The 17,154-nt window shown below is 42.9% G+C and overlaps 1 protein-coding gene and 1 non-coding gene across 4 annotated transcripts in view; both read left to right on the top strand.

The window, feature by feature from the left end:
- Nucleotides 1-786: 786 nt before the first annotated feature.
- trnaa-agc (transfer RNA alanine (anticodon AGC)) lies at nucleotides 787-859 on the top strand. The gene has a single exon. It is a non-coding gene; the product is annotated as a tRNA-Ala (tRNA).
- A 7,351-nt stretch (nucleotides 860-8,210) lies between these two features.
- The window catches only part of kif20a (kinesin family member 20A), a 44,751-nt gene continuing 35,807 nt past the window's right edge, over nucleotides 8,211-17,154 (top strand). The window contains exon 1 of one of the 3 annotated variants that reach the window (XM_048543185.2): nucleotides 8,211-8,389. The gene's annotated coding sequence lies outside the window, so the exon portion shown is untranslated. Of the gene's footprint in view, nucleotides 8,390-8,753; nucleotides 8,829-14,977; nucleotides 15,106-17,154 lie in introns of those variants that run through there. The other 2 variants (XM_048543187.2, XM_048543186.2) reach the window with 2 other exon arrangements.

The following is a 17,154-nucleotide window of genomic DNA, read 5'->3' as shown; positions in this document are numbered from 1 at the left end:
TCAATCCCTGCCAGCGTCGAGAAACATGCGTAGAACATTAAAAGATCAATTTGTTTGTCACAAATGATGGCATAAGTAGGAGCGCAGTAAAACCGAGACGTTTTATACATAGTCTAATTCACTTGTGAGCAACAAGTGCCACTGCAAATATCTGGGAGAGTCAAAATGAATTGGGTTTTTTTTATTTACTGGGAAATTTGAATTCATGCATTGTCTATGAGTATATTCCTGCTGTGTTCCTCTTTACATTATTGTGCTCCGGACCTCCAGATTGGATTAGCGACCGATAGCACATTAAATAAAAATGAAAAATAACAAAACGAGTCTATTACTGTTATCTCACATAGAAACCAGTCAGTCTTACTCCCGGTTCGTACTTAGTCTCCCAATTCTGCAGTAACAATAGAGAGGAAAAGGTACATTTTCTACCAGGGGCTCGATGTCATTTAAATGTCTGAATATTTGATCCACGCTGAAATTTGCAAAAGTGACAGTGCACTGATGATACATGTGTCAGCCCAGGTCTACATTACTGCTCACATTGCACGATCCTGCTTCAGTTACACTCTGATGGAGACAATCCGGAAGTATCTGCGCTGGTTTCATTCAGTGGAACGCCCCTCCCGCCTCATTCCAATTATGATTGGCTTACGTGTGCCGGGCCGCTTCTCTAGCCTCTGCCTACTATTGGCTCAGATCTCTGTCAATCACTACAAATGAAGCAGAGAACTTCACTGGAAGGACCAATAACATTACAAATGCTTTGGCGGAAGAACGAAAACCGGCGGGGAATTAGCTCAAATGGTAGAGCGCTCGCTTAGCATGCGAGAGGTAGCGGGATCGATGCCCGCATTCTCCAGTGAAGTTTTACTATCAGCAAAGCTTCCCCTCTACTTAAAACTTTTGACACGTACTATTATAATGCTTCTGTCCACTATTAATTTCGTTTTACATCTATAACTTGCAGGTGTAAGTGCACCAGTAGGCTTGTTTGTAGAGTAATTGAGGGATCTCTTCTAATATCAGTGCAAAAAGAAGCATGTGTTCTAATTTTTCAGTAGTTTTTCAAGAGTAATTGAGGGATTTTTTTCTGAAATCAATGTAAAAACACAACATGTATTCTAATTTCTCAGTAGTTTGTCAAATCTCTCCTCTCAGGTTAGGCTTTTAACATTTTATTGTATTATTGACATAGAACATAGAACATTACATCACAGTACAGGACCTTCGGCCCTCAATGTTGTGCCAACCTGTCAGACCGATCTGAAGCCCATCTAACCTACACTATTCCATGTACGTCCATATGCTTGTCCAATGACGACTTAAATGTACCTAAAGTTGGCGAATCTACTACCGTTGCAGGCAAAGCGTTCCATTCCCTTACTCCTCTCTGAGTAAAGAAACTACCTCTGACATCTGTCCTATATCTTTCACCCCTCAATTTAAAGCTATGCCCCCTCGTGCTCGCCGACACCATCCCAGGTTACACCTGGTATGATCATCGCCCTCTGCAATAGCTGCTCCTGCTCTTCATGACACAAATGGCCCTTCTTTTGTTAAAGTCAAAAGTCCAATGACACTAGGTTATTGTCCGATAGATTTATTTAAAATCACAAGCTTTTGGAGCGCTACAATACATCTATGTAAGTCCAGTTTCAACACTGGAAAATTACAACATGTTAGCACCTCAAATCATCCTGATATATACATGAGGACACAAGTTGTTCAATGTTGTGCTTAATGCTACGATAAATTCAAAGTGCCACTGTTCCTATGTTATATTGCAGCAAGACACTTTTGAAAGCCTGGAAGGGAAAATGCAATTCTGAAGGAGTATTAAATTAATGCTGCATTGTTACATGGGTCATGGATTTCCAGATCCCCACATCCCTTATTCCATGCCAGTCGCCCCGGAAATACTTTAATGTTTCTATTTTTCAAACAGGCATTTCAGTTAACTTTACACACTTTCATAATACACCATTGATAGATTTTAAAATGTTAAAATAAAATCATCACAGATTATAAGGTGTAGAACTGGATGAACACAGTAGGCCAAGCAGCATCTTAGGAGCAGAAAAGCTGATGTTTCGGGCCTAGGCCCTTCATCGGAAAACTAAGCTCCTCTGATGCTGCTTGGCCTGCTGTGTTCATCCAGCTCTACACCTTGTTATCTCGGATTCTCCAGCATCTGCAGTTCCTATTATCTCATCACAGGTTATCCCCACTTCTAGATATAATTTATAAGATACTCTACCTCTTCAAATTCTGTGAACCTCATTCAGGCTGGTCTTACTATGCTCCCCAAACAGTATCTTCCCACTACCCAGTTTAAACTAACACAGGTTGAAAAGTTTGAGCTATAGGGAGAGGCTGAATAGGCTGGAGTATTTTCTCTGGAGATTTGGAGGTTGAGGGGTGACCTTACAGAGCTTTATAAAATCATGAGAGGTATGAATAGGGTGAGTAGCTGAGGTTTTTATCCCCAGGGTAGGGGAGTCCAAAACTAGAGGACATAGATTTAAGGTGAGAGGGGGAAGATTTAAAAGGGTCCTAAGGAGCAACTTTTTCACACAGAGGAAGGTGCATGTATGGAATGAGCTGCCAGAGGAAATGGTGGAGGTGGGTGCAATTACAACATTTCAAAGGCATTCGGATTGCTATATGAAGAAGGGTTTACAGGGATATGCGCCAAATACTGCCAAAAGGAACTACATTAATTTAGGATATCTGGTCAGCATGGATGAGTTGGACTGACAGGTGTGTTTTTGTGCTATGAAACTCTGTGACTCTATATTCTCCACCCAAGTTCCTTATATTAAACAATGACCTTCAAACTCAGGACAGTTTGTGCGGCACTTCTCTGCTGACCAGATCCTTCCCAATTCAAACTGCAACATGTCTCTCCTTTCGAAAAGAATGCTGAACATTCCTTTTGATTTCTCTTTATTCATGATTGAACTCTGTTATTTTCTCCAGCCATATGTCAGTTCCCAGCCATGTCTGCAGCTCACTTGAGCACCACTCCCAAATTCCACATCCTCTCCTCAAAACGTATTTCTACTATTCTCCCTGTCTTTGAAATCTCCCCCAGACCCACAATCATCTAAGACATTTAAACTGTTCTGATTCTGACCTCTTGACAATCTCCAATGGTCATTGCTCCACCCTTAGAAGCTGCTTTGTCTGTTGTCCAGCCCTAAAGGATGGAAGACCCTCTGCCACCCATTGGCCCCTCTACTTTGAGCAAGTCTGACTTAACATCACCTTATGTTGCTCAGTGCCAGTATTTTTTGTTTTGTAATGCTTCTGTGAGGCACTTAGGTCATCTAATAAAGTTAATGGTTTTGTACAAATAAGTTGTTGTTTCTCATTATGCTTTCACAATCCTTCCTTCATTATTATTGATTATCCTTTCCCTTAAACCCATCCCCACTTCCTTCTTCTAGTCTCACTGCAGCACCTCTCCTAATTTCTTTTGTTAATGAAGTGATTGTAAGCACTGTGTACGCCAAATAGGAACTCCCGTCTGCCGAAAAACTGCTGCCTCTAGTAAACAGTGGTCAGAATCACTTTAGCTGTGGTGTGGTTGAGGAATGCATCTGAGGGGAGGTGAATGTATTCTGCGTTAATTTTTGTCAAAACATACTGTCATGCAACTTGCTTCCAAATGTTGAATCCTGGTCCCAAATGTTGAGGGTTGGCAATTCACTGACTGCCTCTTGTCCTGTGGCTTGTACAGGTTGTGAGGGCTGGCCTGAGTCTTTTATTCCAACCTTATTCTGACAGTAACAGGTTCTGATCCCAGTATGTACATCAATTTTTCTTGGCATCAGTTACGTTTCTGGAGATTATTAAGCAGAAGGCTGAGAGGTGCTTGAGAGATGTCTATGTATTGTAGGCTGCCAGCTGTAGTCCAGCCAGCTTGGTTTTAAAAGAGCATTATGGGATCCTGGATAAAATATGGAAATAATGTAATATTTTGCGACAGGGACGTCATCAGTCAGCTGTTTCAAGGACGTGATTTATTCCTGATGAATTAATTTATCCAGTAATGTTCTTCCTTTAAAAAACTTTGAAGCTGCTGGTACAGAGATGTTTCAGAGCGTCAGTATTGTCCTATAGTTTGGAGTGAGCTGAGGAGCCCTTTCACAACTTAAGAGTAATCAAGTTTCCTGGGTCTGAGTGTGGATATTTCAAGGCACCTATTGGTCTTTTCTTGTAGCTTGTAAGAGGATTTTTGGCAAATTAGTATTTGCCTCTAGAGTACGTTAGTGAAAAAAAAACTGGTCTTTTGTAACATTTGGATTTTTACTAAACCAACATCCGATACTCAGGTTCACAAAGTCACCTGGCACTAAGTCAGAGATAATGGGAACTGCAGATGCTGGAGAATCCAAGATAATAAAGTGTGAAGCTGGATGAACACAGCAGGCCAAGCAGCATCTCAGGAGCACAAAAGCTGACGTTTCGGTCCTAGACTCTTCATCAGAGAGGGGGATGGGGTGAGGGTTCTGGGATAAATAGGGAGAGAGGGGAAGAAGGACCGAAGATGGAGAGAAAAGAAGATAGAAGATAGGTGGAGAGGAGAGTATAGGTGGGGAGGTAGGGAGGGGATAGGTCAGTCCAGGGCAGATGGACAGGTCAAGGAGGTGGGATGAGGTTAGTAGGTAGGAAATGGAGGTGCGGCTTGGGGTGGGAGGAAGGGATGGGTGAGAGGAAGAACAGGTTAGGGAGGCTGAGACAGGCTGGGCTGGTTTTGGGATGCAGTGGGGGGAGGGGAAGATCTGGGCTGGTTTTGGGATGCGGTGGGGAAGGGGAGATTTTGAAGCTGGTGAAGTCCACATTGATACCATTGGGCTGCAGGGTTCCCAAGCGGAATTTGAGTTGCTGTTCCTGCAACCTTCGGGTGGCATCATTGTGGCATTGCAGGAGGCCCATGATGGACATGTCATCTAAAGAATGGGAGGGGGAGTTGAAATGGTTCGCGACTGATAGGTGCAGTTGTTTATTGTGAACCGAGTGGAGGTGTTCTGCAAAGCGGTCCCCAAGCCTCCGCTTGGTTTCCCCAATGTAGAGGAAGCCACACCGGGTACAATGGATATCAGAGATAATGGGAACTGCAGATGTTTCCATATTAAGCAGAGGTTCACCTGCACATCTGCCAATGTGGTATACAGTATCCACTGTACCCGGTGTGGCTTCCTCTACATTGGGGAAACCAAACGGAGGCTTGGGGACCGCTTTGCAGAACACCTCCGCTCAGTTCGCAATAAACAACTGCACCTCCCAGTCGCGAACCATTTCAACTCTCCCTCCCATTCCTCAGACGACATGTCCATCATGGGCCTCCTGCAGTGCCACAATGATGCCACCCGAAGGTTGCAGGAACAGCAACTCATATTCCGCTTGGGAACCCTGCAGCCCAATGGTATCAATGTGGACTTCACCAGCTTCAAAATCTCCCCTCCCCCCACTGCATCCCAAAACCAGCCCAGACTGTCTCAGCCTCCCTAACCTGTTCTTCCTCTCACCCATCCCTTCCTCCCACCCCAAGCCGTACCTCCATTTCCTACCTACTAACCTCATCCCACCTCGTTGACCTGTCCGTCTTCCCTGGACTGACCTATCCCCTCCCTACCTCCCCACCTATACTCTCCGCTCCACCTATCTTCTCTTCTCTCCATCTTCGGTCCACTCCCCCTCTCTCCCTATTTATTCCAGAACCCTCACCCCATCCCGCTCTCTGATGAAGAGTCTAGGCCCGAAACGTCAGCTTTTGTGCTCCTGAGATGCTGCTGGGCCTGCTGTGTTCATCCAGCTTCACACTTTATTATCTTGGCACTAAATCAGTTTAGTTAGCACCCTTTCTCCATATTCCCATTCATGCTGAGAATCTACTATCCATTATTTCTGTTAGCACTCTCCCTTCCTACATCCTCTCAGTTACTGCAGACATTTAGTGGTGGCAGTGATGTACTGGTGATATAACAAGATTAAGGGGTATGCCATTTAGAACAGAGTTGAGGAAAAACTTCTTCACCCAGAGAGTGGTGGATATATGGAATGCTCTGGGCCAGAAGGCAGTGGAGGCCAGGTCTCTGCATACTTTCAAGAAAGAGATGGATAGAGCTCTTAAAGATAGTGGAATCAAGAGTTATAGGGATAAGGCAGGAACAGGATACTGATTGTGGATGATCAGCCATGATCATAATGAATGGTGGTGCTGGCTTGAAGGGCCGAATGGCCTACTCCTGCACCTATTGTTTATTGTCTATTAGTATAGCAATCCAGAGGCCCAGGCCCATATTCTGGAGTTACAGCAGCTGGTGGAATATAAATTAATAAGTTTGGAATATTAAAGAAAACTAGTTCCAGTTTTGTTGTCTCCATTACTATCACTATCATAAAAACCCATCTTGTTCTCTGATGTCCCACAGAAGAGAAAAATCAGTCAAACCTGCTTTGTCTGAGTGATACAAAATGACAGACCCACCGCAATGTTGTTGACTCATCTGCAGTCTGAATGGCCTAAGAATTAAGCCACTCAGTTCAACAGCAATTAGGGGTGAACAATAAATGCTAGTCTTATAAGCAACACCTGAAAACCATTAAGGAATGAAACAAATTCTCCTATTTCCTATATTACAAACTGCACTAATTCCAGCTGTCTTGATTTGGACTACAAATAGGTTGGATGGATTCAGAGATAACACAGAGTGGAGCTGGAGGAACACAGCTGGCCAGGCAGCATCAGAGGAGCAGGAAAGCTGAAGTTTCAGGTTGGGACCCTAATTCAGAAAATGAAGAAGGGTCCCGACCAGAAACGTCAGCTTTCCTGCTCCACTGAAGCTGCCTGGCCTGCTGTGTTCCTCCTACTCCACTGTGTGTTATCACTGACTCCAGCATCAGTAGTTCTTACTATCTTTGGATCAGATTTCTGATAGGTTCTATTAGCTCTGCTATTTTTCCAAACCTCTTTGTAACACTTTTTTAATTGCAATATTTACATTGCACTGAAATAAATTCAGTCACAGCTACTATAACGTATAGCCTTGGAACAGTGGCACAATGGTTAGCACTGCTGCCTCACAGTGCCAAGGGCCTGGGTTTGATCCCACTCTTGGGTGACTGTTTGTTTGGAGTTTGCATGTTCTGCCTGCGTTTCCTCTGGGTGCTCCAGTTTCTTCGCACAGTCCAAAGATGTGCAGGTTAGCTGGATTGGCCATACTAAACTGCCCATAGTGTCTTGGAATGTACAGGTTAGGTGGATTAGCCATGGTAAATGCAGAGTTAGAAGGATAGGGGTGAGTCTGGGTGAGATGCTCTTTGGAAGTTCAGTGTGGACTTGTTGGGTTGAATGGCCTGTTTCCAAACTGTAGGGATTCTATGAATACTTCAGGAAAATATGCTTAAAATTACCTCTCAAATTGAGGCACGGCTTCCAAACTGACAGTGGTTTCCTTTCCTCTTTCAAGCTGTGAAAAAGATAAGACATAGAAGCAGGAGTCGGCTATCCAGTCTGCCCACCATTCTTGGCTGATTGATAACCTTCAACTCCACTTTCCTGATGTGTTCGCATAACCCCTGATGGTCTTAGTGTTTTTTTTTATTAATCATTATCTCAGCCTGGAATATCCTAAATTACTCAGCCTCAAAAGTCCTCTGGATTCAGAGTTCCACTACATTTGAGAGAAGAATATTCCTTCTCAACCCTGTCTTAAATGAGCAGCCCCCTCATTTTGAGATGATGCCCTCCCACAAGGGAAAGCAACCTTAGTGCATCGACCCTGTCAGGTTCCTTAAGAATGTTATATGCTTCAATAAGGTCGCATATTATTCTTTTAAACTCCGATGGACACAGAGCCAACCTACTCTACTGGACTTCACAAAGCAGTCCATACCTGGTTAATATTTATCTCACTTATAAAGCAAACAATGGGCAAGTGGAAAAATAACATTTCCCTGAGAGAAATCTTGCCATTTATCTCCACGAAGGAACAACTATGAAAATGAAACAAATAGAACCTGTCTTCCTCCAAACACTGAGACTACCACAGGTAGAAGAGTACTGATGTTGGAAGTGCGCATGCGCTAGCGACCGGCGTGACCTACGCCGTGGGTGGACATGCGCACAGCCGTGAGCAGCGTTCTTTCGGGGAGGGGAGGGACTGCGCAGCCGCAAGGAATGACCCCCCCACCCCAAACACCAAGACAAAGGAGGGTGCTTCCCCGGGCGCGCATGCGGAGTGAGGTCACTGGGACGCGGTCGGCCGTTGGACGGGAACAGCGGCGCGCTATTTGAAAACAAGGGAGTCGTTGGCGAGCGGTGCGCGGGGTCGGATTACTGTCAGGCTAGTGCTGTCTTCGCTTGGGACTCTCACCACAGGTATGGTCTCTATCTCCTTCCCTCAGGTACAGCCCGAACGGTAGGAAAGAGCGCCCCACACGAAACAAGGCGGTCGTCCCCCCCCCCGGTCTGCGCTGCAGCTTCATAACGTCGTTCATGGCGGCGTCCCTCTTCCTGCCCGGGCGATGAGTCAGTGGCTGCAGGCCCTACACGCAACTCAGTCAACAAAAGGGCAGGCAGCAGCAGCAGCGGCAGCAGCAGCAACCGCCCCCTCTCCCCATCATCAGCCCACCCGGTGTGCCTGCTTTCCTCCGCAACCTCCCCCCCCCCCCCCCACCAACCCACCCAAATCCCCAGCCCACCGGGTGTTCTTCCCTACCCCCTTGTGCCCCATTCTGCACCCAACCTCTCCCTCCACATCCAGAAGAAGGTTAACTATTCACCCAGCTGGACTCTCTTGTGTGTTTGCCCGTTTGAGGTAGGGGTGTTCTCTTTTACTTGCTGTTTGAGTAAGGGTTGGGATGTTTTCATCGGCGATATGCTCCCCAACTTCTCTAGGTTAGAAAGAGTGTCTGTGGATTGGTATTGGTAATATAGGCTGAACGACGCCCCCCCTTCATTGCTGTGACATAGAGCCCTACAACATGGAAACGGACCAGTCCGTGCTGAATGTAATTTTTAAACTAAACCAGTCCCACCTGTCTGCTCCTGGCCCATATCCCTCTGAACTTTTCCTATTCAGCTACTTATCCAGTGTGTTTTAACTGTTGTAGATGTACTCATATTCACCACTTCCGCAAAGTTCATTGTGCATGAGAGGCACCCCCTGTTTTTAAAAAAAACAAAATTTGCCCTTTGTGTCTTTTTTTTAGAAGTCTCTGTCCTTTCACCTTAAGTATGCCCTCTAGATCATCTTGGTTCTATTGCCCTATGATACTGGTGGCTCTTCGTGGTTTGGTATTTTCCTTTGATCTGTCTGTGGGCCTGGCTATACACTTTGCTGACTCCTTAACAATTGGCCATGTTGCTTTAAGAGATTAAAAAGGTATGTGCATCTAGGTGGTAGTCTGTTTTTGTTTTGAAAATTTTGGAACCTGATTTTAAATTCTTACATGTGATGGGATTTGCATTATGTGGATTTAATAACCCACCAGTAGAAGAATACACGCTTGCTGAGCTATCGCATGGGTTGCTGTGGTGTTTACCCTATAGGGTGCTAATCTCTGGGTTGACTGATTTTTTTTTTGTTTAGTTTATTGCTGGATATATATTTCTAAGGATTATAGTTTTCAAAACTTTTTATGAATAGTAACTAGATGCAACTGGAGGTGATCTTCCACAGCAAGCAAATGTGGAAACAATTTGACAGCAAGAGGCCACATCCAAAAAACAGGGAAGTAAGTGATCTACAAAATAATTGAGTTTGACTATTCTGCCCTTGGGCAGTGGTTTTATTCAGCCTAAGATATAAAGAGGCACTTGAGCTGGTTCCCTGAATGTCTGTCTGTTTCTTACAGACCCTTGCCTGCTAGGTGACTCTATTGACAAATCTTGGGCATGCTGTCTGTGATTTCTTGAGCATTAAATTTTTCTAATGTGGAGAATTATGGGCAGCATGTCCTCAATTTTTGTGTAATATGCAATGGATTGTGTGCACTTGTAATGTTGGCTCTTGATCTATGAAAGATGTGCTTTATTTCTGTGATTTGCCACTCAGTATAACTTTACTTTATGTAATCAAAAGATTCTTTTATAGATGGGCTGAGGCTACTATAGAAGCTGCAGGGCAAATCAGAAAAATTAATCAATTTAAGACTCCTCCAGCAAAAAAAGCATGAAGTCGGTTTTCTGCACTTGTGTCTCTGGGTGACTGGGTTCATTAGCATGAGAGACTGATGTCTGATTCTAATGACGACCCATGGGTATCACTTCCTGCAGAGTAATAAATATGAGATTATGCATTTTTTTGTGCTGTTAGAAATTAAAGGAAATGTAATTTCCTATCTTGGTGGCATTCAAGTTTTTGCAGTTTGAGATTAATTGTCCTCTGGTTTAAATCCTTGTGAAATTTTATTCAAACAATTTTTACTGTTGACTTTACCAAATATCTATGTTGTATAGTCTGTGAATACAGTTATTATTGAATGAAGCTCCTTTACATACAAGTTCTTGATGTGCATAGTTTTATTTTCAATTTATTTTTGTTTTTATTAACCAACTTGTCAGTGAAGTTTTCAGTTATCTTTATGAAAACCTAGCTTACATATGGATAAAGGTAGCTTCAGAATCAATTTGTGCTTTTCAAATTTGCACATTCTGACATCTCTTTGTGGAATTTTGCACATTTGTCTCAGCAAGGAAATGCAATCTAGAGCCATGTGACTTGGACAAGGCAACCAAAAGTTTTGAAACGGTAGTAATGCATCCTGTACCTGTGAAGATACATTCTGCTTTTGAATTCAGATGGAGAAGCTCCCTGTTCTCTCTAATGATGAGAAATTGATTTGGGGTCATTATCTTTGATTATTATTAGTTTATATCTATTAAATTTTCTCTGAATTTACCGATAAGCATGTGAGCCATATGGACCATAAGAACATAAGAAATAGGAGCAGGAGTAGGTTATTCAGCCCTCGGCATTTGCTTCATCATTGTTTAAGATCGTGGCTGATCTTCCCCAAACTTCAACCCTCCTTTTGGTCAGCTCCTCGTAGCCACCCACTCTCCAATTTTTAAAAATCTATTTCCTCTTTAAATACTTTGTGATCTAGCCATCACAGCTCCCCGTAATAGTGAATGACCGGAATTCTACTTTTTCTGAGCAATGAAATTCCTTCACAGATAATAAAGTGCGAAGCTGGATGAACACAGCAGGCCAAGGAGCACAAAAGCTGACGTTTCGGGCCTAGACCCTTCATCAGAGAGGGGGATGGGGTGAGGGTTCTGGAATAAATAGGGGGAGGTGGACCGAAGATGGAGAGAAAAGAAGATAGGTGGAGAGGAGAATATAGGTAGGGAGGGGATAGGTCAGTCCAGGGAAGACGGACAGGTCAAGGAGGTGGGATGAGGTTAGTAGGTAGGAAATGGAGGTGCGGCTTGGGGTGGGTGAGAGGAAGAACAGGTTAGGAAGGCAGAGACAGGCTGGGCTGGTTTTGGGATGCAGCGGGTGGAGGGGAAGAGCTGGGCTGGTTGTGTGGTGCAGAGGGGGGAGGGGAGACGAACTGGGCTGGTTTTGGGATGCGGTGGGGGAGGGGGAGATTTTGAAGCTGGTGAAGTCCACATTGATACCATTGGGCCGCAGGGTTCCCAAGCGGAATATGAGTTGCTGTTCCTGCAACCTTCGGGTGGCATCATTGTGGATTCCTTCACGTCTCAGTTTTCAATGAGTGTGGAATGAGGGACAATATCCCTAGTTTGAGATTCCTCCACTCGTGGAAATAACCCAACATAAACCCTTGTCTTGCATATTTTAATAAGATTATCCCTTCTCCTTCTAAATGTTAATGAATAAAGGTCTAACCTGTTTAGCATTTCTTGATAAGTCAACCCTTTTTATCTCAGGAATCAGCCAGGGAAATCCATTTTGAATGCCTCCAATGCCAATATATCCTTAAATACAGAGACCAGTACTTTATGCAGTACTCCAGATCTGGCCACTCAAATGTTCTGTATAGTTGTAACAGGACTTCTCTATTTTAAACTCAACCCTTTGTAATGAAGGCCAAAATTCAATCTGCCTCAATTGCTATATCTGCTAACCTTTGTGGCACAAGAACTCTCAGATTTCTCTAACTCATCTTTTGGTGTTTCTCCATTCAAATAATGGCCTACCTTTTTAGTTTCTTCCCACCCAAGTATATGACTTTTCACTTTTCTGCATTAAGTTTCATCAGCTAAGTTTTGCCCACTTAATTGGCCACCCAACCTGTTGAAGCTTCCTTGTGTCCTCCCCTCCATTTTTGTTTGGACAGCAAATTGGATACATTACACCCCGGCCCCTCCAAGTCAGCAAAGTACAGTGGAAATAATTGTGGCCCCAGGGCTGGACGTTTTGGAACTCCATTAGCTGTCATTCTGACCTGAAAGTGACCAATGATAACCAATGCTCAATCTGTGCTGATACAACACCCCTGATACTGAGTTCCTGTGTTGTACGGTAGTCATTTTATGTGACACTTCATTGAATGTATTTTGGAAATACAGTACATCTGATTTTTTTTTCCTTCTTGTATCAACTCTGCTTACTATATCCTCAAAGAACTTTAGCATATTACCCAAACATGATTCCTTTTCAGAAAGCCATTGTGACACTGTGTCAAGCTTTTCTAAGTATTTTGCTATATTTTCCAACAACAGCTGTTAGGATAACTGACCTATATTTTCCTGCTTTTAATCTCCTTCCCGTCTTGAACAGGAGCATCAAGTAATAGCTTTCCAGTCTGCTGGAGTCCACTGAGGTCGACTTGCCCACCCTTTCTCCACAGCCACTTCCTTTAAAACTCTGAGGTACAGACCATCAGTTCCTGTCAGCTTGTCTGCCTTCAGTCCACTAGATTCGCAAATATTTTGTGCCTTGTGATGGCTGTTATAGGACCTTTTGCCCCATTAGTACCTTCCTTATGCAAAGTCTTGGGGATGTTTATAGTGCCTTCTCACATGAAAACTGGTGCAAAATATTGATTTGCCATTTCCCAGATCCTGTTATCCTTGTCACATCTTTCAAGGGTTCCACACACTTTAACTGATCTTTCTTTTCAAAAAATGAAAAGGAAGAGTTTAGAGGGATATGGGCCAAATGCTGACAAATGGGACTAGACTAATTTCTGATATCTTGTCGGCATGGACGAGTTGGACTGAAGGGCCTGTTTTCATGCTGTACAGCTCTATGACCTGTAGAAATTCTGGCTTTTTTGTTTTCATTTTCTTAACTAATTTTACCCTTTTTATTTAAAATCAAAACAAGGATAATCTGAAGTCTGTCAGATCAATTAACTCAGCTGGAAAGACCATGCAGGCCAAATAACTGACTTCAGCATACCCTAGGTTAGGGCAAAGGGAAGACGAGCCAATTAGCCAGGGAGCTGTCTTCTGATTACTGCATTTATTAGCTATATCTGGCAAGAATGAAGAACCCTGACTTTTGTGTAAGGTACCAGATGTGCATGTGGGATTACACAAGATTACGAGGCAATGCAAACAATTATAGACCATTTAGCCTTGACCATTTCCGCTATTGTTAGGTTGTGACTGTTCTGCATCTTAATTCCGTTTGCCTGACTTGGTTTCATTCTTCTTAATCCTCTTGCCTAATAAACCTGCACTGAAGTTTTTGGAGGAGAGAGTTCTAGTTTTCCACTATTCTCAATATTGTCAGTTCGGTTCAGGCGGTATCAATCAGTCATTGAACGCACAGCCAGAAATCATTAAACTAGGATGAAACTTCTGCCTAGTACTAAAGAGAAATTGCATTGTCAGAGGAACCATCTATTAGTTTAGACATTGACTTTGTGCCAGTAGTTCAGCTGAATGTAAAATATTGCACTTAGCTGGTACTATTAAGTACATGCAGGAAAGATCTGATGTGGCTCACCACTCGTCCCTCAACCAATATATTAAGTAGATGTACATTGGTACATCTGACTTTTCTCCTCCATGTTATCTGAACTGAGCGTTTTTTTACTTGCATTGTTTGTGGGATTTTGCCTGTGATGATCAGCTATTTAACAGTAGCGCTTATTTTTAAACGGGGTGCATTGCTTTTGAAGCAATATGAAATTTAGGAATAAGAGGTATCTCCTACAGATTTTGAAATTGAGCAAGCCTTTAAATTAGAAAATGCAAAAACTAGCATGTGTGATAAAAGTTAAACATGGCTGAAGATGGGCAGGATTAATTCTGATTTGGATAATCTGATTCCAGTGGATTTTGAAAGTTGTGGATGACGTGTTAGTAAATGTTATTTTTCCTTCAGCTCCATTTTGAGAAGTACAGTTGTTTTGCCAACTGTGAATGTTTTGTTTTCTTGTTGGAAACTCTTTTCTTTCTTCCTCAAAGCTTTCTCATTAGTTAAATTCAGTGTCAAAGTAGATGTTTCCTCTTTAAACAAAGTTGAAAAGCAGCCCTTTACTGCTCTGGAGGAGTCATTAGTTGGAAGTAAATGACTATGCTTTGCTGTGGATTAGGGGCAAACCTTCAAAATGTTAAAGCTTTCATTTTATCCCAGCAGGAAGTTTTAGATATCCTGGTGATGGAATTCTCCTAATGATCTCTGCATAGCTGCAAATTACTGCTTCCTCTTTCAAGCATCTGTATTTCATAGATAAAACACAATTTATGACAGGACTGATTGGAGTGGTGTTCGGTATATGAGCCAGTGGTTGTCTGGAACCTGGTCCTTCTTAAATTGTGTGATTGATCTAAGTGGAAACTGAGCAACATCTGGTTTCTGTCTGAAGACTGTTGAATGTAAAGTCATTATGTTTAGTTTGTAGAGTGGGACTGTTTTTGAATGGGTTGTCATTTTAAATTTAACTATCTGGGCCACTGGCGAATAGGAAGCCTGGTCCAGCCTACCTAAATTCAGTGAGTCAGCAAGTGGAGCTTTTGAACGATGCAAATTCAGTTCATAACAGCCAGCCTCTATTCGTTTTTTTTCATTCTGATGGAGAACAGTAAATTTCTGCATGCATTTCTGGAAATCACTTGTTAATTGTTCTGCTGACCCCAGGATCCTGTTGGACTTCATTATGACTTTGGTCTGTTATAATTTTGATATTGTTTAAACTGAAATTGGTATTTCTAGAATGTTGTGAAGTGGAAAATAATGTGGGTCTAAATTATGTGCTTAATTTTTGCAGCTCATTGGTATGCGTAGGACTCTTGAAGAGTTCATTGTTAATGATGCCCAGCAATCTGAGTCTGCTTTTTTGGGTTCCTTTTGCGCCCACTGCACCCCCCTCCCCCCCCACCTGCCCCACCCAGTGTGAGTGCTCACCCCCCCCGCCTCCTCCACCTGCCTGTGTTGAGCAATAGTTTTATAATTCCACAGATGCCAGTAATCTTTGAGTAAGTCACTGGCTAGTTTTCTTGCGAGGCCATGATTAATCACCACTCTAGCCATGCTATCATAATGGAATTAATATAAAAGCATTTTACAGTTTTTGGCATTTTAAGTCTGTCAGCTTCTATGACTGGGTGGGTAAGGGGAATTTACACTGTAACCTGCTCTTGGTCAGTTGTGACAAGTATTTAACAAATTGTTAGCATAAAGATTTGATACTGCAATTAAAAGTAGTTTGCTAGGAAGTAAAGGAACCAATCTCCAAGGTCGTCATGAGTGAATCGATTTTTAACCTGCTTTTATAAAAAAAAAGGAGGATATAAAATGATAATGTAACATCAAACATTCTCAAAGACCAGTAATAAGTTCAAAAGGGCAGTTGTCTGACTGGTACAGGAAGGACAAGTAAAGTCTTGGCAGTTCTTTAAAATTCTTTGGAATCTTTTGAGGTGTTAGATTTTTAATCTGCGATCATTGTAAGCTGTATCCTCAGCAGTAACTGGATCTTTTGGTTTCTTGCAGAACAGGCAGGTGAACCTTTCATCTCCCAATATTTAAAGTTTTCATGCACATCAGTGAAACAAGAGATGCTGTTTTCTTGATGCATACTCGGTTGCCTTGTTTCAAAAGTGCAGATGACATTTTTATTGCACGTATGTTTCCTGAAGGTTTCCTCTGTTTGTAGTCAGGTGACCGTTAGAGCCATTTTTGATCCCTGTTTCTTCCTTTCTAAAACTGTTTTGGTCCATAAAAGGTCTCTGATTTAACAATTGGGTGATGTTAAAATTCCACTGTCCATATTTACCACTATTGTAAAAGTCTCTCTTCAAGTTGAAATATAAACTTAACACCTGGAGCATTACAGATCTTGCAGCATCTGTGGACAAAACGGCTGCAGTTTCAAATCTAATGTGACTTTGGCAATCCAAGTCCCAGACTGGCCTCTTCTCCTCTCCTCTCTTATCCACCCTCCCCCCCCCCCCCCCCCCCCCCCCCATCAAGTCAGATCTTTTGAATCCTCCTATGAAACCCATTTCCATCATCTTATCAGGTAGTATGCTCCACATTTTAACAGTTGTTAAAACATACCATTTCCGTTGTAGCTCTTTTGGTGATTATTTTAAATCTGTGGTTATTTTATAATTTCTAGTTGCTAAACCAGTAAGGGTTCTTTCTACATGGTCCTTTTAACACCTTTCTTCCTTTTGAATACTTCTATGAGGTAGAGAGACATGTTTTTTCCAATCTTTCCAGTCTCTCATCACAGAAACTCTCTTGTAAGCTGCCTTTATATCTTCACCTTCCTAGTGTGTTGTCTGCATTTGTAACATATTCTGAGACCCTGGCAGTGATTTGTAAAGGCATAACATGATTTCTGTGTTTTTGGGCAGCACAGTGGCTCAGTGGTTAGCGCTGCATCCTCACAGCTCCAGGGACCTGGGTTCAATTCCAGCCTTGGTAACTGTCTGTGCGGCGTTTGCACATTCTCCCTATGTCTGCGTGTGTTTCCTTGGGTGCTCCAGTTTCTTCCCACAGTCCAAAGATGTGCATGCTAGGTGGATCGGCCATGCTAAATTGCCTGTAGTGTTCAGGGGTGTGTAGGTTATAGAGGGATGGGTCTGGGTGGGATGCTCCAACGGGCGGTGTGAACTTGTTGGGCCAAAGGGCCTATTTCCACACTGCAGGGAATCTAATCTAATCTTATATCTTATGCCCTCATTTACAGCGCCAAATATCTTGTTTA

This window comes from Stegostoma tigrinum, chromosome 13 (assembly GCF_030684315.1).
Source record: "Stegostoma tigrinum isolate sSteTig4 chromosome 13, sSteTig4.hap1, whole genome shotgun sequence".
In the NCBI taxonomy this organism is placed as follows: Eukaryota; Metazoa; Chordata; class Chondrichthyes; order Orectolobiformes; family Stegostomatidae; genus Stegostoma; species Stegostoma tigrinum.
The sequence above is the reverse complement of the archived record's forward strand: the minus strand, read 5'-3'. Positions and strand labels throughout refer to the sequence as shown.